The following is a 25,802-nucleotide window of genomic DNA, read 5'->3' on the forward strand; positions in this document are numbered from 1 at the left end:
ATTGGGCTCTGCACTGACAGTGCGGAGACTGCTTGGGATTCTCTCTCCTTCTCTCTACCCCTCTCCTGCTCATGTGTGTTACATTCTCTCTCTCAAAATAAATAAATATATAAAATTTCTGAAAAGCAAATTATGATGTATCAATTTCATATTAAGGAACATGAAAACACAGAATTCTGTACCCCAGAAACATTCATCCAGCATGCCAACCAAATTCTTAGATCTTGAAGCCTGTAGGCAGTATCTTCCTAGATACAGATCCTGCTCCTTTTTCCTATTTGTGAATTCTGGAAAGCTTCAAGAAAGCAAGATACCAATCATAGGGTAAACTGACTTTTGAGATACAACCTCCCTTGAGGCTTTACTTTACTTATTAGCAAGTGTTTCTGGTGAAAGTCGCTACATTTTCTGATGACTTCCGAGTTAGCTACTGGTAAAAGACAAATACAAGTCAAAGTAAACTTTGAAATAACTGACTTCTGAGGGTCACCTGGGTGGCTCAGGTGTCAGACTTCCGCTCAGGTCATGATTTCGCAGTCTGTTGAGTTTGAGCTTGTGTTGGGCTCTGTGCTGACAGCTCAGAGACTGGAACCTGTTTTGGATTCTGTGTCTCCCTCTCTCTGCCCCTCCTCCACTCATGCCTCTGTCTCTCTTTCTCTCTCTTTCTCTCTCTCAAAAGTAAATAAACTTAAAATATATATATTTTTAAATAACTGACTTCTGAGAGCTCTGTGGGCTGTGCGTGTCTGTGCATGGGGGACAAGGGATGAGGTTGGTCACTCCCTTAGCCAAGTTTTACAGTTGTCATATATGTGAGTTTCCAGAATCTTAAAAGACAGTGAAAGCACCCTATATGTAAACAGTGTTTTAAATTATTTTTATTAGTGCTTATTTTTAAAAAGAGAGACGCAGAGTGTGAGTGGGGGAGGGGCAAAGTGAGAAGGAGACACGGAATCTGAAGCAGGCTCCAGGCTCTGAGCTGTCAGCAGAGAGCCTGATGTGGGGCTCAAACTCATGAACCATGAAATCATGACCTATGCAGAAGTCAGACACTTAACTGACTGAGCCACCCAGGCACCCAAAGAAAACTGTATTTTAAATAAGTAAAGACTTACACAATCCATGAAGGGAAATGAAAGAAAATAACCACATTCTTTCTATTTCATTTGAAAATGCAAAATATCCAGAAGCCCAGGAACTTCCCAGTTGCCAAGAATGCAAACCCTGGATTATATCTTCCTTCCCCAGACAATATCCCAAGTAGGTGTATGTTCTTGCAAATGGCTCAACATGCTGTCTCCCCAAAGGGGTAGCAGACAGTGTCTCTGTTATGTGCAGTCCTTATGTCCTTCCAGATGTATATGATTTATGATCTAAGTCTCAGAACTAAAAATAGTATATTTATGATGAATTTTTATGTAATCTGGCTTTTCACCTGTCAAACGGTAGGGGTGGGTGCAAACATTTCTTTTTTTATATATATAAAATTTTTTAATGTTTATTTATATTTGAGAGAGACAGAGACAGTGCACAAATGAGGGAGGGGCAGAGAGAGAGGGAGACTCAGAATCTGAAGCAGGTTCCAGGCTGCGAGCTGTCACCACAGAGCCTGACACGGGGCTCAAACTCACGAGCCTTGTGAACCATGAGATCATGACTTTAGCCAAAGGCAAATGCTTAACTGACTAAGCCACCCAGGTACCCCTGGGTGCAAACATTTCTATTCCCAGAAGAAAAATCTCTTTGGAAATGGACTCTCTCCCTTGGTTCCCTGTAGGATGGCCTGAAGATTGTAAGGGCATCTCTTAACCTCCTATAACATTGTCACTCTAGAACATGGAAGAAGTCATATAAATGAAAGCAAAGAAACATAGCTGCTATCCAGACGTAGTTGTTAAGAGTTGAAACTTGGACATCCAGCAAAGTCTAGGCTGCCACCTACTAGCTAGGTGTGTAACACTAGGCAATTTAGCCTCCCCAATTCTTAGTTTCCCCATATGTACCGAAGATATTATGTATTGCATGGGAATTTGGGAAGATAAAATAAATAAAGCAAACAGCACTATCTCTAGCATATAATAATGTTAGCTAGATTATTATTGTTGTTGTTGTTACCAGCATAATTGTATTAAAATTAGGAGATTGAATCTAATGGCTTACGACATTGGTCACCCTTCTTGTATCTACATACGTACTATTTTGTGTGCACTGCACAGCAATGACATTCTGCATTAAGTGATTGCTCTAGTCACAATCACCACTGATTCCACTCCTATATATGTTCTTATCTGGTTTTAACTGGGCATGTAATTAGAATGTTTTCTAAGTTATCTTGTGCTCCTATTGTTTCCTGTTTCTTTTTTTTTTTTTCAACGTTTTTTTTTTTTTTTTTTTTTTTCATTTATTTTTGGGACAGAGAGAGACAGAGCATGAACGGGGGAGGGGCAGTGAGAGAGGGAGACACAGAATCGGAAACAGGCTCCAGGCTCCGAGCCATCAGCCCAGAGCCCGACGCGGGGCTCGAACTCACGGACCGCGAGATCGTGACCTGGCTGAAGTCGGACGCCCAACCGACTGCGCCACCCAGGCGCCCCTATTGTTTCCTGTTTCTAATAGCATGGATCATTGTTCGGAGGACACAATATCTGTATGAAACATTGAACTTCAGGGGCACCTGGGTGGCTCAGTCGGTTAAGCGCCCGACTTCAGCTCAGGTCACGATCTCGCGGTCCGTGAGTTCGAGCCCCGCGTCGGGCTCTGTGCTGACTGCTCAGAGCCTGGAGCCTGTTTCGGATTCTGTGTCTCCCTCTCTCTCTGACCCTCCCCCGTTCATGCTCTGTCTCTCTCTGTCTCAAAAATAAGTAAAAAAACGTTAAAAAAATTAACTTCATAGTTCATGAGGAACTATGAAGGTAGTTACTTCATACTATTCTTTAAATTTAAAACTTTTCAGCTATCTATTACATATCATATTAGCCCTTGGTGAAAACCTCGCTTACTGAATTACAAATCTTGGTGAAATAAAGAGAACAGATTGCCATCTGTGTAGGAAAAGAAGTGTAGTGTGGGTCAGTATACTTGACCACAAAATAAGAACTGGAAACAGAATTAGAAATGGTTCTTAATGACCCAGACTGGGTTCAGTTTTCCATTCAATAAAACAATGACCACCCAATTCTTTCTTCAAGGATCTCTTTCTGCATTCTAATTAGACTCAGTGGAGCAAACTTCACCAAACATTGAGCTTCTCTTGTACAGTTCTTTCCACCAAGTCCCAGAAATTAGAGCTTTCTTCCTTTCTCAAAATTTTCAGCCATTACTCTATTGAGGCATTGCTCCTCGAACTTTTCCTAACCTTTGGCCTGGAAAACTACTAAAACTACAGGATAGAGATGAAAAAGGAATGGCAAGGAAACACATGGTTTGACCAGGAAACATTAGAGAATCGATATTCACAAGCCAGGATAATAACAGAGAAAGGATGGATGTAGATGTCGTGTACTTAATTATAATAACCTGATTCAAAAGACCAAAAGAAAATCATAGTAAAAATTCTATATCCTATCTCTGCCTAGTCACCTAGATATTTTCTCCAGAAGCAAAGTGATTAGTTCCGAAGTGTAGATTACTCATACACTTCCACATCTGTATCTTTCCCTATATCAATATTCACAAATGGTAGCATACTATATACTCTGCACTACATTTTGCTTCTTTCATCCAAAATACATAACTTGGAGGCGTCTGGGTGGCTTAGTCGGTTAAACTTCTGACTTCTGACTTCAGCTCAGTTAAGCTCAGTCAAAGACCTGACTTTGACTCAGGTCATGATCTCACGGTTCATGAATTTGAGCCCCGCGTCGAGCTCTGTGCTGACAGCTCAGAGCCTGGAGCCTGCTTCAGATTGTGTCTCCCCCTCTCTCTCTGCCTCTCCCCCATTCATGCTCTGTCTCTCTCTCTCTCTCTCTCTCTCTCTCTCTTCTCTCTCAAAAATAAACAAACTTTAAAAAATTTTTTAAATAGACAATTTGGAGATTATGCCACATTAATACCTAAGAATCCCCCTAATTATCTATTTAGTTGCTATGATACCTATTTATATAGTCTCTACATATTGATATTCAGCTTTTTGCCATTACTAACAACATTGCAATGAACAACTTTGAATACATCTCTTTGCACATATGTGGGCATGCATTACTCAATGTTCATCTCTGAAAACAGAAACCACTGCATTTTAGGGAGGCAGGGGTTTCATACAGCGAACTCTGTACTTACAAACCATTAGAGGTTTTTTGGCACAGCTAGAGCTCTTAGGGTGATCCTCGAGGAGCATCTCAGACTTGACAGGCCATGGGAACTCTCCTGCAAGCTCTCCAGCTATTCCTGCAATATTGAGTTCCAAAACATATCTCATAGCTGTCATTCAGGGATCAGGAGGCTGAGATCAAGAAAAAGTTGCCACCACGGAAACTGCTTTTCCTTAGAATAGTCCAAAGAAGCAAAATACAGCTTCATGTGCATTTCTGCCTTCTAAATTTACTTGATCACATATAATTGATGGAACCCAATTTGCTTTTAGGACCCTGATCCATAGGAGTCTGAGAAATAGGATTTTGGTTTTCTAGAGGGTGCAGCAATATAAGAAGGCACTCTAGAAAAAAAGGGAGGAATCAAGGGTGTCTGAGTCAATCCAACAGAGAACACAACTGTCACTTTAATTGATGATGTTGTTCTAAAGAATTCAGAAAATCTCACACAGAAACACTGAAGATAAAAGTTTCATTAATATTACTAATTGAAATGAATGTTTTTTACTGACATTTTTGACTACCGTGGGTCAGAGCAACACTCACCTCCACTCCTCCCCAGCAACCTGCCCAACATATTCCCTTTAGCCAAAGAGGATGGTCCCAAAGAAACAAAGTTTCCTCTAGAGCAAACAGTCAGGGGAGCTTCCATATACACATATAGCTCAAGCCATGGTGATTCACTCAGGAAAGCAGCAGTGGGATTCAAGACTGTGATATTAAAGCCTCATGCCCATGGTAGGGTAAAAACAGTGGGGAAAAGGGGAGAAAGCAATACCAAGATGCTAGGCACTTGATAAAATATTTGTTTCTTGGAAGTAATCATGTTAAAGATATTTTCTTTTTTTTATTTTTTAATGTTTATTTAAATGGAGACAGAATCCGAAGCAGGCTCCAGGCTCCAAGCTGTAAGCACAGAGCCCGACGCGGGGCTTGAACTCACAAACCAGGAGATCATGACCTGAACTGAAGTCAGGTGCTCAGCTGACTGAGCCACCCAGGTGCCCCAAAGAGATTTTCTAATAAAGGTTGTCAAGTCACTGTAAGGGGCAGAAAAGTTAAGATGCAGTGTAAAGCAAAAAGACTGGATAAGCTATTGATTGGAATATGAGGTAATGGCCCATGATGTTAATAAGTGATCAAAATAGAGAAATAAAGCATAGTGATTGCTGTTATGTATTTATAGAAATGAAGAACCATGTGATCATGCTCATATTAAACTAGAATGTTTAAGATAGGAGCATATACTTACTCAGTATTTGCATGTAGAAAATGACAAAGTGTGGTATGAGCAGCAGCACCAAGAAGGAATGCCCAGAAAGAATATATTAAACTCCCCTTAGAGGAGAATATAACTAAAAGTATCAATGCTACGACTTTGATGGAGAATCACCCTACCTTAGACTGTGGAGAACTCTGTTCTGATTTTTCTGAGAATTTCTTGGAAAGGATGAATACTAACACCTGGGCTAGGTTTTCTCTAAGCTTGGCATATCCATTCTTTCATTTGCTTAGGCTAAAATACTTGCTGTCATCTTTGTTTTTGTTTTTTTAACGTTTATTTATTTTTGAGACAGAGAGAGATAGAGCATGAACGGGGGAAGGGCAGAGAGAGAGGGAGACACAGAATCGGAAGCAGGCTCCAGGCTCTGAGCCATCAGTCCAGAGCCCGACGCGGGGCTCGAACTCACGGACCGCGAGATCGTGACCTGAGCTGAAGTCAGATGCTTAACCGACTGAGCCACCCAGGCGCCTTACTGGGTGTCATCTTTGACTTAGAGTTTGCTTCCTTCCTTCCTTGATTGATTGATTGATTGATATTTTAGAGAGAAAGAAAGAGCATGAGTGGGGGAGAGGGGCGGAGAGTATCTTAAACAGGCTCCACGCTCAGCAGAGCCTGATGCCGGGATGGATCCCATGACCCAGGGATTGCGACTAGAGCTGAAATCAAGAGCCTGATGGCTAACTGACTGAGAGCCACCCAGGTGCCCCTAGTTTGCTTCCTAAAAAACAAAACAAAACAAACTTAAAAAATTTTTAATCATGGTAAAATACACATATCATAAAACCTGTAATCTTAATCATTTCTACATGTAAAGGTCAGTAGTGGTAAGTACATTCACTTTCGTGCAAAGCGTCTCCAGAACTCTTTTCATCCTGAAAAACTGAAACACTATATTCCTTAAGCAACAGGTCTCTATTTCCCTCACCCCAAGCCATGCCTTTTGTGGCAACAAGCCTTCCAGTTTCTGTCTCTGAATCTGACTACTGTAGGTACCTCATATAAATGGAATCAAACAGTATAATGTGTTTTTGTGACTAACTTATTTTACTTAGTGTAAGGTTCATCCATGTTATCAAATATGCAAGAATGTCCTTCCTTTTTAAGGCTGCTTCTTTGCTTCCTTTGGACTCACTTATCTCTCTCCCAGTCTACATCCAATTACTATGGAATCCTCATACCTTCAAAATTAATGCAGCCCTGACCAGTTCTTACTACTGTCACTGGTCCCACGTGATCCCAGCCACCATCATTTCTCACCTGGATTTCTGCAACTGTCCTCTACTTCTTCCCTTGTTCCCTGTGGTCTCTTTTCAACACAGCACCCACAGCAATATTGGAAAAATCAGGTCACTTCTTTGCGCAAAATTCAGCAATATCTCCTCATTTTGTTTAGAAAAGAAACCAAAATCGAAGGCGCGAGGAGCCTGCTAGCTCACCACCACCATCTTTGCTCTCCTCCAGCTCCCCTTGTCCCACCCACCCCTTTACCACGTCATACTCGCTTTCTTGTTCGTGGAACAGGCAGGCATGATCTAATAGCAATGCCCTTGCACCGGCATTTCTTTTGCTTAAGCATTTAAAGGAAATCACCTTATTGAAAGTACAGTCCACCCTATCACACATAGCCCCTTATTCCCTCCACCAGGCCTTGTTTCCTCTGACAATTATCAGCATTTAAATTGCTCTGTAATCTCCTTATGTATTGTTTTAATGTTTATTGTCTGTATCCCCTTGCTATATATGTACCTTTACCCATTCTGTGGATTAATGTATCCCAAACATTTAGAGCTATGCCTGACAGCGTGGGCATTTAATGAACAAATGACTGTTCTTACTGAGAAGATCACCTCTTCACACTGACAGCAGGTTGGGCAGGTGCTCTCATAGTTCATACAAGGCTGTGATAGTATATGAGTAAAGAGGGAAGCAATGAAATGCTCTCTATTTCTAGTACCCTTTCCACCCACATTTTCACACCATTAGTGCTTGCTTGCTTTTCAGGGTCTGCTGAAAAGGAGTGTGGTGCAAGCGAGGGGTTGGAGTCTAACTCTCCAAATCCCAGCTCCATTATCTAGTGACTGAATGGCGTGGTGGAAGTGAGACTTTTTATACTGAAGTTTCTTCATCTATGAAATGGGGATACTGTAAATTGGGTATGCCTCATAGGTTATGAGAATTAAAGGATATAATACATGCAAAATGCTGAACATTCAATAAAATACTTGTAGGTAAGTATAATTATAAAACACTTAAAGACAATGTATTTAGCATGCTATCTATTCCTCTATAATCTCACTTATGATTTTAATTTGCTTAATAAAATTCTCTTTTTATAGGAAGTGTATAGATAAACTTCATCCAAGCTCAGATCTGTATTAGCAAGAACTCTGATATACTAATATGTGAATTACTTTAGCATTTGTGAATTCTCAGAAGTTAAGTCCATATTCAAGTGAAAGTAAAATATATATATATATATATATGTTCAAATATAAGAGAATTTTGATGGTCTATTTAGCTTTTCTATAGTGCTGATCATCAAGATATGACTCACTATACCTCCAGTTCAATGGTATTTTCTCAAAATAATATTACAAATAGATAATGAGCTCTTCATAGGTTCATCTTTCAAACAATATTATTTGATGTTTCTGTTTTTAACAAAGCTTTTTTCTTAGGTAGGCCATCTGGATTATACCAGTTTAACTTTTTAGAGTTGGTATTTCCAATTAGCTTCAATGTGTCAGTTATACATCTGCATTAAGTACTTGTACTAGATATTAGTCACCTTTGGGAACAAATACTTGCATAATTGATTAGTAGCTCTTGATATGGTAGTAATTTCTTCAAGAACATCCTTTAATTAAATGTGGAGGTTTAAACCAATTGTAATATATTTTTTTCTTATATAAATCTGGTTTTCAATTTTTGAACCCATTACCCTAATGTTCAGTGCTATTTCCCATTTTGAAAACTCATTTTATGTGTGGGTATTTGAAATGATCAGAGATATTACCAAGAAAATGACCAATAAGCCATAAAGCTACTCAACTCATTACTGGTAGAATTTATTTATTGCTGGGAAAGTTCCACTTAAGAATAGTTTGGAAGAGAGTATAAGTGTATATGTAACAGTTCCCTGAGTGTAAGGACTTATTGTCCTATCCATAATTTATTCAGGGTTTCTGCACTGCCTATTAAATAAGTGTAAAATTAAGGCCATCGCGTTTAAAAATGTAGTACAGAAATATGAACTTTCAGTGGAATCAGATAAGAAACCTGAGAAATGTGCACAAATCAAAGTCTTTATTTCATTCTCCCTACTTGCATAAGAAAGCTATCACCTCCAAGTAAGACATTTCAGTCTACAAATTCACCAGCATGTGGAACAGCATACAAAAAAAAAAAAGAAACAAAACAAAAACGCCCCAGAAAAGCCTTCTGCAAACAGGCTTCCCCAAACAGGATACATAAATCTTTCTACCAAGACTGAATGAATTAAACCCAAACCAAGGACTTAAATTATATCTAACCAAGGTGATTTCCATCTGAATTCAAACTTTTCATCATTTTCTGGTAACTGGAGAGGATTTTGAATCACTTGCAGGAGATCTTGGTCAAACTCTTCAACACAAAACATTTTTTTTTTTTTGAGAGAAAGCATGAGTGGGACATGGGTAGAGAAAGGGAGAGAGAGAATTCCAAGCAGGTTCCACACCATCAATGCAGAGCCCTGTGAAGGGCTCGAATGCATGTACTGTGAGATCATGACTTGAGCCGAAGTTGGATGCTTACCTGACTGAGCCACCCAGGTACCCCATAAAACATTTCTTTTAAACTTGTTAAGTAAAAGGAAAAGAGGCAGATGGCAGAGTGGTGTTCTGTGACCTTCCATTGGCTAGAAAGGAAGGCCCTATCTGTTAATCTTTAGAAAGCTTCACATAATCACTGAAAAAGATTTCAGGTACACTTCAGAGTATATTTACTTTTCACCTCTGCCAATAAGTGGCATGAAGGTACAGCCTATTTTTCTTTGGCTTTCAGTGGGATTAAAAGCTCTCCTTGAACATTTCAAAAACTTGTAAGAAGAAGGTGCTTTAGAGCAGCTGGCAAGTATATAAGACTATCGTAAAGCTTAGTTAGTTGTCTTTTATAAACACTTTAAAGATCTTTGGACCAAAGGAGCAATTCACAGAAAACATTTTTAGTTGTTAAATAGAGTATGTGTCCATGTATGGATTTTCTTTATTTTTATTTTAGTTCATAACTACTCTTTGCGGTAGATAGGGGAAAACAAAAGATAAATATGAGGTGTTCCCTTCCTAGAAAGCAAGTGATGAGGATGGGATCCGTTTCTAGAAACGAATAAGGTGAAGCGGGAATCACAAGCCTTTGAGACATGTAAGCTGTAAACTATGATAGTTATCATTGTTCACTGTGAACTCACAGAGTCCATGCAAGTAGGCTATTGCTCTAGATTATGGAAGAAAAGGTGTTAGAGGATGAGAAAAATTCAACTCATGATCCACCATAACAATGGCTATGAAGAAGCTCTGTCTCCAGGGAAGTGTTGCAGTGTTACAGGAAGTAGGGGTGCATCCAAATGTCTCCTAATATGAGAAAAGATTTTTAGCCTTGGTCCCAATCAGTAAGTTATTCTTCCTGACAACACTGGAGGCATGTAATCCTTTCCCTCGCTGTAGTGCAGATAGAATAATACAGGAGAAAAGACATAAGAAATAGAATTATCAGTTCACGGTGGAGAGAAATACAACACTATGGTAGAAGCCAAGAGAAAAAGCATTTCCCAGCATAGGTTGCGGGTTTGCTTGGAAGAAGGGGCACAATATAAAGGTTAATGACATGATTTTGAGATCAGTCAGACTTGCATTCACATTCTAACTTATGGATTTAGGCAGGAACCCCAAGCCTCCATTTTCTTTGTTATAAACTGGAAATAAAAAGACAGCAAATGAACTAACATAGTTTCTGTGAGAGTTAAGTTGTATAATGCATGTAGAATGCTTAATTAAATGCCTGATTAAAGGCTATGTGTACAAGGGCTCTAGAGTTTGGGGCTGCTCTTATTTGCCTCAACAAATCACTGATAAGGGCTATAGCTAAAATTAATTTTTTGCAAGTACATGTGCACTATCTGAAAGCAAAAGCTTTCCAGTGAAATATGGACCACTAAGACGAAGGACAAGTGTGGCAAACAAAAGTGTTATCAGATTTAGGAGAAACAGCATGGATTGAACTAGAGATAGGATTAAAGGCTTTTGCAGTATCCCTAAAAATTAACATAAGATTTGTTCTTTGTTGTCTAGATTTACATCAAGATTAACTGCAGCGTGTCCTACAGATGGTTCTTATTCTAAAGTATGTGTTTATTTATTTTCAGTCCCTACTTTTCATCTGTCTTGAATTAATAAACTTCTCCAGGTTTAGAAGATCCATTCGGGTTAGTTTCCATATACTTGCTGCAGTCTAGATTTTGGTGCCCAGAAAAAGGAAGAGTTAAAAAGTAACATTCCTTTATAGGAACCTTGCCTTAACAAGCTCTGTTCTATCTGTGTTAGTGTTATATATACACATTTGAATGTATTGATCTTAAAATGCTATGTTCTTAAATATGGTTAAAAATGTCATTTCGAACTTCCCATGAACTTCATGGGTGTCCAAGGAAACAAAAGAAAAAAATGTCTCTGTTCAGCTTTCCTCATCTTTCTGACCAAAGGAATTGGAGAAAGAAACATTGGATTCGTTTCTCTCTGATTGCTTACTTTTTGGCTATGGAGCCCTTTTTAAGGGATGCAATGTTCTTGGATCGGACAGATTTGGTTGGGAAAGCAGAAGCCACTCAAGATATAGTTAGTGGAAAGAAAATTAATATCAAGAATTTGAGCTAGATAACTATTGGAAGAGCTGCAAAAGCAAGGATCTGAAAAGGCTCTTTCAGGAGATCTGTAAGTATAGGATTTCATGGAAGCCCCCAACAATGATTTTAGTTGCCAGTAGAGATGAAATAGGACCACAGTGAAATGCCCATAACATAAGTGAGCCACACTTCATCTATTTTCCTCTCCAGATCTTTTCTTCGTCTCCCCTTCCCTGCTTTCTGTCCCAGGACACCGACTTGAATGAACTGCACTGGAGGTCCTCCTTGTCCTCCCGTTTCCAGTGGGATTTGGCCCATGAAGAGTACCAGTAGATTAGGGGTGGGGAGAAGAGTGACATTAGGAGAATTATTCCCCTGCCTCCCTTCTTTCAAGTTTACTTCAGAAAGTCTGTGTCCAATGGCTACAGGTCCTTTCTCCCAACATCCTCTTTTCAGGTTGTGGTAACTATTCCCTTTTCTCATCCTTTAAGGCTGAGGGATGATAAGAGCTCTTATTTGCCCCAGGATCCTGCACCATCCCTTATAATTCCACTATGTCTTGCAACATCTTTGTAAATACTCCTTTAGTAGATAAACACTCCTTGAGTTATTCTACCATGAGCATACCAACTGCTTCCTGGTGGGAACCTGGCTGATATGGTATTTCATACTATAAGTGGACCCAAGAAATGATCTTTAAAGATGGGTGTCAGGATTGATTCACATTTGAAGGAGCTCAGGGATAACCTCCTGGCCAGGATAAAAGGGACATGAGTAATCTATGGCATGTAGTAGAATCTCCCTTCCTCACATTGTCATTTTTCTCTTTGGGCCTCAGCAAGCGTAAATGGGAATTAGGAGCCATAAACATATAAATAAGAACATGGGATTGGAAGGCCCCATGGCAACTTGGAATGCTTTCCTCCTCTCCCGAGGTTGCATATCTGGAAGTATGCCTGCAGAGTTTCAGCCCCAAATTAAATGCTCAGTCCCCGCAGATCTCTCACCCTAAAACAGGGACACTGGTGGAAAGAAGTGGGACCATGAGATCTGGGTCAAAGACACTTGGGAAAATGCGGGCTGAGACTGAGATCTTTAATCTCCGTCTTCCCCTGAAATTCCCAGGCATGCTGGAGGAAGGGCCTTCTCTTTCCTTCAGTCCTCCTCTGAATTAAAGTTACCATATTGCAGGCAGTTGCCTCAGGAGCGAATACTGATTTATCCCCCCAGGGCCCTCACTGACTACTCACTGCCTTTGATCTGCCTTAATAATTAAATACCAACAAAGCCCTAAGAAGTAAAATTATCAACAATGGCTAAGTAAAATATTTCAAAATATTTGATAAAATAAAATAAAGATAAATATGTCCTTTAAGACTACACTATCTTTGGGTTTTCAAAATGGTCATTGGGTAACACAATGCTTCCCCTTTCACCCTGTAAAAGAAAGGACCATAAAAGGTTTTGTCTACCATACTTAATATATATTTAAAAAACTGATAATTCAAAGAAAGCTTGACTTTTTAGTAAATACGTGGATGTAAATGATCTTTTAATGATTGAATATTTTTCAAATTAAAAAATAAAACATATTCCTATTTCAGCTCAAAGATAGGTATATAACAGTCACCAAAGCAATTTGTTTCCAGGATTCTCACTTTAAAAACTTTTTTTTTCTCTCCTCTCTCCTCTCTCTCTCTCTCTGTCTCTCTCTGTCTCTCTTTGTTTTGCTGTTGTTGTTCATTTAAAGTCTGAATAAACATTAGGGGTATGATTCAATAACATGACAATCATCAGAAGCCTGTTATTTCAGTCTTTCTTTAGATTCAATAACCAAAGCATATCCCCTTGACTAAGAGTGATACAGGAATAGAAAAACTTAAGAAAACCAGAGCTGATTTAGTTTTAAAATTCCAAATAAGCTTAATGGTTTCCCATATTATACAAATTCTTCTATTGACAAAATGCCTGAGTACTTTTTGGCCAGGTGTCAAATTATGAAATAGTGTTGCTTTCTCCATTCACATGCAACTGCTCAGCATTGCAATGCTCTAAAGCTGGATAACTTCTTCTTTTACAGGAAGAAGAATCCCATGATTATTTAGCTTATCTCAGGGAACATTCCATACCTTGTACAGATTTCCTAGATGGAGACTCTCTTGGACAATTCTGATTTACTTATGTTTATGAATGTTTGATTCTTAATTTTTTTTTTCCAAGTAGGTTATTTTATCAGGCATGAATTTTTCTTAAAATTTAAGTGTCTCACAGAATTAAGTCAATTTATGTAGCTAAATTAGTTGCTATTGCTCAGACCTGCCTTCTGGAGGAAAAAAAAAGGTAGAAGACTATTTATACTTAAGGGGATATAAGATTTTATGTTAGTCCATCGCTTTGAAAAGCTTGAGTTATTGAAATTTCGTGACTGCTACAGAAACCCTTAGAAAATGAATGACAAACTAAACAAATTGGAGCTTCTTTGCTATCATTTAAGGAGATTGTCATGATAAAGGAATGTACCAAAAAAGCTTCATGATATGACTTATAATAGCAAAATAAATATAAAATAAATTAAAAATTTTTAATTAAAAAACTTAGCAAAAATAAATTAGCCTAGATTCTACTCTCTTAGAAGCTGAGATGACCAATTATGCAGGAGACTCAAATGATACCTCTAGCTTTATTGCCAATAGGTAAAACCGTATTTCCAAAATGCCTAGCTAAGCAGCCTTTGCATGATCTGAAACCTGGAGATCTGAGCTTCTGAAAAAGGCATCAGAAAAAAAAAAAACCTGCCCTTAAACCTCAACAGAAAAAAAACTTAAAGGTACTGTTAACAATTGGTACTGCAGTAAAATTCCAAGGTGTTGATCCTTGGGGTCACGTTTCTCCAATTGAAATATATACAGCAATTCCTTCTGACTACTGGACTTCCATTCCAGCAGGAGACCCTAAATTGATGATTTTTAGGAATTCTGAAGCTGCTGACTATATAAAGTGGACAACCTCTGCCCAAAATGACAAACTGCTGACTACAAAAGTTGGCAGTTTCTGCTCAAAACAATGGAACCAGATTAATTCTCTGATTTTTCAGCACTTCTTCCCTTTGCCACTAATCTTGCTTATTGTTGTTTTTTGTCATTCTCTATTTACCAACTAAAAGTTCTCAATAGGACCATCATCTCTACCCTTTTACTTTTGATCCTTCTTTTCTGCCAGTTAAGAAGGATCAGAAGTCTCAGGTGGCGTCTTTTTCTTACACTGTATCTACTGCTCTGATTTAACTGACTACTGACAACATTTAATAGCCATGCTTTTAAACGCTTCAGAAGTAGATTCACTTTCACAGGTACCTCTTGGCACTTATGTTGACTTCATACATCACAAACTTCAGGCTAATAAAAATTAGACTTTGACTTCATGTCAACAAATGCTTCTGCTAATGTTACTACCATCCCATCAGTAAAATCTTATTCATCAGGAATGAGATCTATTTTAGGGCCATCCTTGTTACAGTAGTCAGTTAGTTTTCTTGAGAGATGCCACAAACTGTTTTCAGAAACTCTGTACTCCAGGAAATTGCCCATCTTGAGGGACAGAAATTGATTTACTCCTTATGTAAGATGATATTATTAATCTCAATACAGTCAGTGTCCCACTAGGTTACCACTTCTTACGTGGACATCAAGCTTACTCCCACTTGTCACATCCCAACTTATCCTGCGTTTTCAGGATAACTGTTTGAGATTTTCAGATTTTTATAATTGGCAACCTCCAATGGATTATGTTTCCCTGAAAGAAATACTCAGAAACGTCTCCAAAGAGGCAAACACAGGCTACTTAGGAAAACTAGAGTGAATGACTGATTCTTTGTGCGTATTGCAGGATAATACAATTGGAAAAAGTATTCCAATGCTGGAAGACAAAATAAATGACACAAATTCTATCTGTAAGCCCAAAAAATCATTTTAAATCTAAATTTATTATCAGAGTTGTCATGGTTAATCACATAGGTCTTAATTTATACTTAGCTACCCAAAAGGGAAAAAATTATTCTATAGCAAACACTTTTTTTTGTTCCTATGATGTTATAATTCAAGTAGAGTAGTGCATTACTAGTATAAAGAAAAAACAAAAGCCACCTGCTTCTCTAAAACAAACTCAGATGGATTCTGGGAAATATTTTTATTACCTGGATTTTATAATTTTGCCCTGATTTTGAGATTTTTTTTTTTGGATTTTTTTGTTTGTTTTGTGGGTTTGTTTTGTTGTTGTTGTTGTTTTGTTTGTTTTTACAAACAGAAATATTGTATTTAGCTATTTTTAGAGGGAAAAATGTTGCCCATATTGTAACTGAAGCTGGTGGGGTAAGCCATACCAAATCCAATTGTTTTGAGAAACAAGAATACATCATGAAGACATTTTAGCTTGATGTGGTGAGGATAGAAGCTAGATTGTAACGGTTTGAAGAGTCATTGGGGAGTTAGAAAGTGGAAAGCAAAGTCTAGACTGCTTTTTCAAAAAATGTTATTTTGAAGGAATGTGCGAAAGAGAAATCTAGAGATGTGAGTTATGGAGATGGGAATGCCATCCAGTGCCCAGTTGTGGGGTTAGCCATCAATAAGAGAGAACCACATCTGGTAACACATGAGGAAAGAGGTCTGTCTAAAGAATGGGGATGGTATAGGCAGGTTGTGGGCAAGATAAATGGAACAAGAAGTAGGTACTTAGGACATCACTGTTTTGTCTGTGAATTAGGTATTGAGATTATCTGCTGAGACTGAAGGTAAAAGGAAAAGGATAGAAGGTTTAAAAAATAAATGGAAAACAGATGTTGAGGAATGGAAGAGGTAAGTGAGGGCACACAGAAGTTTTTTCTGAGGAGCCTCAAATGCTGTCTTCTATTGGAAACTGAATTTGTAAGGGAATCAATGTGCAGGATTGTATATATCTCTCTAGTAGGACTCAGAAGTAGCTATTGTTTAGGAAAAGAGAAAGTGAGTTGGTGGATTGGTGCAGCTGAGATTATGTTTTATACACATGTGGTAAAATGACAAGGGAGGGGTAAGTCATCAATTAGACAAGAATGCATTTAAAGACATGGGCCATTGGATCTGAGGTATCAAAGGCATGGACAGCTTGATGATTCATTTAGGGAACTGTACTATGTTTGTGAGGCCTCCAGCAGAAATTTCCAGTGAGCAAAAGAATGAAGATATAATGTGAAGCAGAATAGAAATGTCCGGTAGACACTGAGACACCTGAAGAATTTGAATCTGCTATAAAAGTCAGCAATACAAACGTAGTGAAGGAAAGTGAAGGAAAGAAGGAAGAAAGTGAAGGAACACAGAGTTGATGGGAGAGTGACATTTCAGTTAAGGGAAAGCAGTATTCAGTCATATGGTAAATTTTGGTCTATGAAATGTAAACATTGCAACTAATTTTTTTTAAAAGGGAGAGCTCTAGAAATATGTTGTTTTGCCGATACTTTAAGTATCTTGCCCACACATTATGATTTTTAGAAAGTTAAATCATTTCCCTTAACTTCAGTTTCCTCATTTATAAAGTGATGGCAATAATGCCTGCCTTGAAAGATTTAGGAAGAGGATTAAATAATATGGTAGGAAAGTGTATATCATAATGACAAGCATAAAACCAATATAAATTTGCCCTATATTTTCCATAATTAATACTCACATCATGTCGCTTAAGTATTTAAAAAAAAGCAGTTGGTCCTAAATTAGAAAATAGCCAATATCATCTTTTCAATTTATCCCTATCAACAGAAACATAAATTTAAGAATAGGATAGTCGAATTGGAAAATTATGTAACTTAAAATGTCAGTGCCAAAAGCAGGAATAATTTAGTTAAACGGGGCACTTGGGCTCTGCCTGAAACACCAGGGAGCGAACCACCCCCGGAATCTCCACAACTTTCTCATATCTCCTTTACACCAGGCAAAGAAGTTGTGTGACTATGTGTGGGTGTTTAAATCAGAGCTTTGGAGGGCTTGGGTGTAACTGTCATGTTGCCAACTGATAACTTCCAAGGTACACATCTAGACTAGATCTCACTCTGGAACTGCTTGCCACACTTCTTCCCCTGGATATGGCTGTATGTATATTCAACATTGTCCAGAAATAAACTCAAACCCCAAACATGCTCTCAGTCTATATTTCCTACTGTTTTGGGGGACAACACCACACATTTAGATACCCCAAGCTAAAAATATCTCAATTTCAGTTTTGAATATTTTTTCCTCCCTCACCAAATACCCAATAATCTAAGATTTCCCAATTTTTTCTCAGTCTGATTACTTACTTTTCATCCCTACCATGGGTCTCAGAATCTCTCACATGGACCATTGCATATCTTTGCTACTCTAAGAGTCTCAACTTTAACCCATATCTGTGGCTGTATCTTCCTCCCTAGTCACCCATAAAACTTAAATGTAGGATCTTTATAAAGTTCCTGGTCCATGGTGAGTACTCAATAAACATTTGTTGAACTAAACAGAATTGAGGGAAAGTGGATAGTCTTTATCAAAGAGGAGACTCTGAGAGATGCCATTGGAGATGAAAACTCATCTCGATAGGGTGCCCCCAGACTGTATTTTCTTTCCCCTTTTTCAATTGAAGTATAGTTCACACACAATGTTACATCAGTTTCAAGTGTACAAATAGTGATTGGACAACTCTATACGTTATGCTATGCTCACCATAAGTGTAGCTGCCATCTGTCACCGTATAACACTATTACAATAGCATTGACCATATTCCCTATGATTTACTTTTTATTCCCCTGACTTACTCCATAACTGGAGTGTGAACCTCCCACTCTCCTTTACCCATGTTTTTCACCCCCCACCCCCACCTGGTAGCCATCAGTTTGTTTCTCTTAGTGGTATATGATAAAATACAGGAAGAAATATATAAGGTAGAAGGAACTAATCAGTTTGCAAGCAGAAATTAGAGAAAATAGACAAGACCCAAGACTTGCTGGGTTGAAAAGTAAATCACCTCTCATCCCCTCTCTTCCAGCTAGTAAAAAATTCTCAATCAAATGAGGCTTGTGGATAAATACAAAATTGTGTGAGTGACTAGGCAACCCTTTGCTAAAGGGTATTGCTATACTTGTGCAATCTGGAAGAGGGGGACCTCTAAAAACTTTAAGAGTGTTCTCCCATTGCAGTCACCCACACAAACTAAATTCGAAATTTGGAAGTCATCAGCAGGTAGGTAGTACATTGAGCCAAAGAACCGAATGAGATGGGCAGACAAAAAATGGCAGGTCAATGAATAAGGGGAATCAACACAGTCAAAGAGTTATAGCAGTTTGGATTCTCTAATAAGCAAGAAAATAGAAGATGGTAATCAGTATTGGCTTGCCGTTGAGATTTCAGAGGTGCTACTCTAGTTATTAGTGATGACATGAGAGTATGTGGCAAAGGGGGAAGCAGAGGAAAAGATGAGCAGGTGTGAGGAGCCACAGCATGTGATGACTTCTTTGTGGTTGTTGACATCACCAGGAATGATAGTGGGCTTAGTGGTGGAGGGGAATCCCATGTTCTTCTGTTTTTATCCCTTGTTATATCAAGATCTGGGTGCTTTTGTTTTTGTCTCTGTCTCTTCTAAATGTCTTAGATTCTACAGAGAAATAGAAGAGATTTTAAAAAACAAGTTCTTAAACTATGGCAACTCATGAGGATTATTTTGGAAGACAATAAGCCCAAAAGATATAGGCATGAGAGAGACCAGAGCTAAGGAAGTCAGGTGGCAGATCTCTCATTTCAAGTATGTCCCCCCTTCTAGAGTGAGCTCTTCTGGAGAAGGAGGAATCTGAAAGTGAATGCTTGGGACATATCAACAAATGATCTAATATATGAGACCATATTCTTTCTAATGGATACATTTATCCATTAGAAATATTAGCATATTCTCCAGAAAACAATGGTGAAAACTAAATGAGAGGTAAAATAAAGTATTGCATATTTAGCTCTTATTCTGTTGCTAGAAATACGTTTTTCTGGAGTCACTGAAAATTCATAGTCTCTACTGCAATCTTTTAAATTCAGCAGCAGAAACAGTTTGAGTAGGAATATATCTCTAACATCATTTCATACTTAATATTATATAGGTATATGTCCATACTTTTTTCCACAGTCACTGCACCAATTTACATTCCCACTAACAGTGCATGAAGGTTCCTTTTTGTCAACACCCTCATCACTTGTTATTTCTTGTCTTTTTTATTCTAGCTATTCTGACCAGTACAAGGTGAAATCTCATTGTGGTTGATTTGCATTTTTCTGATGATTAGTGATGTTGAGCATCTTTTCCCTTGTCTGTTGGCCCTCTCTACGTCTTATTTGGAAAATGTCCTTTTAAGTCTTCTGCTCATTTTTAATTAGATTGGGGTTTTTTGGGGGGTTTCTTTTTGGTATTGGGTTGTATAAGTTCTTTATATATTTTTTATATTATATTTTGGATATTAACCCCTTATCAGATATATCATTTGCAAATATCTTCTCCCATTTATTAGGTTGCCTTTCTGTTTTGTTGATGGTTTCCTTCACTGTTTAAAAGCTTTCTATTTTGGTGTAGTCCCAATAATTAATTTTTGCTTTTATTCCCCCTGCCTGAGGAGACATATCTAGAGAAATTTTGCTAAGGCTTATGTCAAAGAAATTATCGCCTGTTTTCTTCTATAAGTTTTATGGTATCAGATCTCACATTTAGGTCTTTGATCTATTTTGTTTTTGTGTGTGATGTAAACCAGTGGTCTAGTTTCATTCTTTTGTATGTAGCTGTCCAGTTTTCCCAGAACCATTTATTGAAGAGACTGTGTTTTCCCCACTGTATATTCTTGCCTCCTTTGTCATAGATTTAATCAACCACATAAGTATGGGTTGTTTCTGGCTGTCTGTTCTGTTCTATTGATCAATGTGTCTATGTTTATGCCAGTACCATACTATTTTTATTATTATAGGTTTTTTTGTAAACAGTATGGGAGTTCCTCAGAAAATTAAAAGTAGAAATACCATATGATCCAGTAATTCTACTACTCGGTATTTACCAAAAAAACAAAAACAAAAGCATTTCACTTGAAAAGACAAATTTTGTCTTGAAAAAACAAAAACAACAACAACAAAAACAAAAGCATTTCATTGGAAAAGACATATGCACCCTTATGTTTATTGTAGCATTATTTATAATAGCCAAGATATGGAAGCAACCTGTGCCATTGACAGATGAATGGGGAAAAAAAGATGTGGTGTGTATCTATTTATCTATCTATCTATCTATCTATCATCTCTCATCTATCTATCTATAGATAGATAAAAAAGAATGAGATCTTGTCATTGCACCATCATGGATGGAGCTAGAGGGTATTATGCTAAGAGAGATAAGTGAGATAGCAAAAGACAAATAGCATACGATTTCACCTACATGTGGAATCTAAAAAACAAAACAAATAGAAAAAACCAACAAACAGGAAGCAGAAACAAACCCATTAATAAAGAGAACTAACTGATGATTGACATAAGGAAAGGAGGTAAGGGGATACGCAAAATGGGAGAAGGGGAGTGGGAAGTACACACTTCTAATTATGGAATGAATAAGTCAAGGGGATGAAAGATACAGCGTAGGAAATATAGTTAATGGTATTGTAATAGTGTTGTATGGTGACAGACTGTAGCTATACCTGTGGTGAATATAGCATAACATAGACTCGTCAAATAACCACGTTGTATACCGGAAACTAATATAGCAGTTTTTCAACTGTACTTCAATTAAAAGTATATACATTATACGGGTCTACATTTTCATGCTGACTAGACCTAAGGAAAATGGTCCAACTTTTATTACTCAAGAAGATCCATTTTAACATCTCCAAATTACAAATATTTCCACAGAATCGCTCCATTTGTTGAAAAAATACAAAATGCTACTTAAAATGTTGTAATGCTTTCAAGTAAATTTGTACTTTAATAACCATAATAGTAACATACATATTTAATAGCAACATATATATGTATATATATGTAGGTATGTACGTATATATGTACGTAAGCATATACAAATATATATATACACATTTATACATATGTATATATACAAATATATATATAATATTAAAACCAATGTTTTTTGTGGTTAGGACATTTAAGTTAAGATCTATTCTAGAAAATTTCAAGTATAAAATATTGTTTACTATATTTACATTGCTGCAATTAGCTTTCCAGAACTTATTCATCTTGTATAACAGAAACTTTGTACCATCTCCCCATTTCATTATGTGAGGTGATGGATATGTTAATTATCTTGATTGTAGCTCTTATTTCACAATGTATATGTATGTCAAAATATCAAGTCATATATCTTACATCTATTCCACTTTTGTCACTTATACTAGATAAGGATGGGGGGGAATTTAAAAAAATATATCAAATGTAGGCACTGCAGCATGAGGCCATGGAAAGAGGTGCTAACTGGGTGTCCATAAACTCATGCTCTGATTCCAGCTCTCCTATTAGTCTATCCAAAGAAGATGTTAGAGGTATTAGATAAGATCAAGCAGCTGATCTACTCCCTCTTTTGACTTTACTCATCATAGTCTATTTGGGACTTTGGCAGGTGATCACCTAGGATATTCTTCTTGTTATTTTAGCAGTCATCTCTGTCTCCCAGCTAAGTCTTTTTTTATTTCAGTTTGGCTCCTTCTAGGATATTCAAACCTCATTCCTCAGCTAAGAGTTATATGTAAAGGCATGACCTGTAACTTTCGATCAACAAAAGATCAGTTATGATTTTATTTTTCTATAACTGTAAGTTTTCAATATCATAATGAATATAAATCACTTTTTTCTTTGTTGACATCATGTGAATGAGAAGAATCCATGTAGCTATGGTAGCTATTTAAAAAAACAAACAAACAAAAACGCCTCTAAGGACGCCTGGGTGGCTCAGTTGGCTAAGCAATCGACTTTGGTTCAGTCATGTTTTCACAGACTGTGGGTTTGAGCCCTGCACCAGGCTCTGTGCTGACAGCTCAGAGCCAGGAGCTGGCTTCAGATTCTGTGTCTTCCTCTCTCTTTGCCCCTCCCCTGCTCTCTCTCTCTCTCTCTCTCAAAGATAAATAAACATTAAAAAAAGTTTTAAAAATTAAAAAAAATCTTCTAATCCTCCATGGAAAATGCACATGGACAGTGCACAAAACTACTGTCTCCTCAGTTCTTTCTTCTTGCCTTTCTTCTTGAGCTTCTGTCTTTTAAAATGTACCCCCAGTATTGTCCAATTTGCTTCGTAGTTTTGACTTTCAACAGAAGAAACCAACACAAGCTTTTACATGGCCACAAACAATGAAAAGAGGTCATAAAAGAGGCACTCATTACCTTTCAGCGTAAGCATGGGGTGGGTTGTCATATGTGGAGAGAGTACATTGAAAAGGCTTAATGCTGTAGTTTCATGTGACACACTTTTGAGAACATGGGCCCCATCTTGCTCCATTGGCCGTAGGCAACCAAGGTAACAATGAGTGCTCAGTGGTGATTAGACCATGTAGTCCGTTAAGATAAAGATGAGCACTCAGTGGTTCTTTCCCACCAGGCCCTCCACCTCCACCCCTTTCCCTCTCTCTTTTTTGTGTGTACTTTCTTCTCTTTTTTTTTCATTGTTCAAGGTTTATTTGGTGTTTTACTTGGCATGACACTCTGATAGTTGGTTGCATTGTTTATACGTACATTTTCTTTTTATGCTATATGGCAATGTTTGCTAGCTCCTCTGACACATATAGTTCATACAATAAAATCCTTTAGAGCAGTTTTGCACTATTGGATCACTCCCTTTTCCTCCTCCACAAATGTCTATCTTATACTAGCATTTCAGAGATTTTTAGAGGAGGAGTGCTGGGGAAAAACTTGCTGAATAACAACCTGCTTTAGCTTATGCTTGAAATTTCACTATTAGAAAGTCATTCTTCCATGTTAGGCAATTTTTATCCGGGTTATTTCTTTAAAGTATTAAACTAACTTGGGGCGCCTGGGTGGCTCAGTCAGCTGAGCAACAGACTTCGGCTCAGGTCACGATCTCACGGTTTGTGGTTTCGAGCCCTGCGTCGGTCTCTGTGCTGACAGCTCAGAGCCTAGAGCCTGTTTCTGATTCTGTGTCTCCCTCTCTCTCTGCCCCTCCCCCACTCATGCTTTGTCTCTCTCTGTCTCAGAAATAAGTAAAAACATTAAAAAAATTTTTTAAGTATTAAACTAACTTGACAGAACATTATGCAATTATGCATTGTCATAAGAAAACAATTTAAATTAGCTAAGCTACTGCCATGCTGCAAGTGACAACAAATGTTTTCTCTGGCAATAAGAGAATTAAAATTGTAATTAACTCTGCACTAATGGATTACAGTTCCTTTCTTGAGATAGCCCCAGGAGATAACTTTTTTTTCCCTATGTGATTGTGAATATTTCTCATAATGTTAAATTTCTGTTGCTTTCAGAGGAGCCAGGGTGGCTCAGTCGGTTAAGTGTCTGACTTTGGCTCAGGTCATGATCTCACGGTTTGTGAATTCGAACCCCATGTCCGTCTCTGTGCTAAAAGGTCAGAGCCTGGAGTCTGCTTCAGATTCTTTATTTCCCTCTCTCTCTCTGCCCTTCCCCTGCTTCTCCCCCTACTCTCTATCTCTCTCAAAAATAAACATTAATTTTTTATTTTTATTTTTTTGCTTTCAAATAAATCAATATTTAGATTTTGGAGGGCCTATTTACCTGGTTTTCTGACTAACTTCAAGAAGACATGAAATACATTATACTACTGACCCTTGAAGAACAGGGTTTGAAATACATTTATACATGGATTTATTTTTAAAAGAATTAAGCACAGTACTCTAAATGTATTTTCTCTTCCTTATGATTTCCTTTTCTCTAGCTTACTTTATTATAAGAATGCTGTATATAATAGATATAACATACAAAGTATTTGTTAATCAACTTGATTGGCAAGGCTTCCAGCCAGCAGTTGGCTAGTAGTAGTTAAATTTGGGGGGAGTCGAAAGTTACACATGGAGATTTGCAGCTAAGCGGCAGCCTAAGGAGAAGGGGAAGGGGGTTGAGTAGGAGGTCTCTGTACCGTGGCCCATACAAAGCAAACTGCCCCAAATCCACCAGTGATAAAGCACCCAGGAAGCAACTGGCTACAAAAGCCACTCACAAGAGTGCTCCCTCTGCCGGAGGGGTAAAGAAATCTCATTGTTACCGACCTAGTACTGTGGCACTCTGAAATTGGACATCATCAGATTCACAAACTTCCTTTCCAGCATCGGATGCGAGAAATTTCTCAGGACTTCAAAACAGATCTGTGCTTTTAGACTGAAGCTATTGGTGTTTTGCAGAAGGCAAGTGAAGCCTATCTGGTGGGCCTTTTTGAAGACACCAACCTGTGTGCTACCCATGCCAAACACAGAACAATTGTGCCAAAAGACATCCAGCTAGCACACCGCATACGTGGAGAATATGATTAAGAATCCAGTATGGTGAAAAACCTTTCATTCCTTAAAAAAAATTTATTGGGGTGCCTGGGTGGCTCAGTCAGTTAAACGTCTGACTTTGACTCAGGTCATGATCTCGTGGTTGGAAGGTCCGAGCCCACACCTGGCTCTATGGTGACAGCCCAGAGTCTGGAGCCTGATTCAGATTCTGTGTCTCCCTCTCTCTGCCCCTCCCCATTTTGCACTCTATCTCTCTCCCTAAAAAATAAATAATACGCTTTTTTTTTTTAATTTTGTCTTCTTTCTGTTATTGATAGTTCTGAATGTTAGGTATTTTTTTCCATAGTGTCAAAAGATAACTAAGTATATGATGGCAAGTAGAAATATAGGGGACAGAAATCAGGTATTGGCAGCTTTTGTATTTTCATGTGTGTGCGAATGTTTAATATAAATGTGGGGCCATAAAGCATTTATGTGTGCCAAAATGTATCAGTAAGCAAATTTTAGTAGTTTGACTTTATCACAATTATAAACAAATCTGTTACATTTTTCTGGACAATGCAAGCATTTGGATTTTTTAGAACAAGCGAATTTCTTCTTGATAGCAACTAAATGGTGTTTGTAGCATTTTTATTCAATAGATTCCATCCATTCACTATACTTTCCTGAGTTCTCTTACATGCAATTATGTGTTTTTAATGTTGTCTGTCTTCTGTGCTGTTCCTGTAAGTTTGCTATTAAAATATATTAAACTATAAAAAATAGATTATACATGGATTTTCAACTATGTAGTGGGGGTTGGCACCCCTAACCCCAATGTTGTTCAAAGGTCAACTA

General features: G+C 37.9%; 1 pseudogene; it reads left to right on the plus strand.

Annotated features, from left to right (window-relative positions):
- The first annotated feature begins 7,677 nt into the window (after window positions 1–7,677).
- Window positions 7,678–24,998, plus strand: LOC132693033 (histone H3.3C-like; annotated as a pseudogene).
- The last annotated feature ends 804 nt before the right edge of the window (window positions 24,999–25,802 follow it).

Source organism: Panthera onca, chromosome B1 (genome assembly GCF_046562875.1).
Source record: "Panthera onca isolate mPanOnc1 chromosome B1, mPanOnc1 haplotype 2, whole genome shotgun sequence".
In the NCBI taxonomy this organism is placed as follows: Eukaryota; Metazoa; Chordata; class Mammalia; order Carnivora; family Felidae; genus Panthera; species Panthera onca.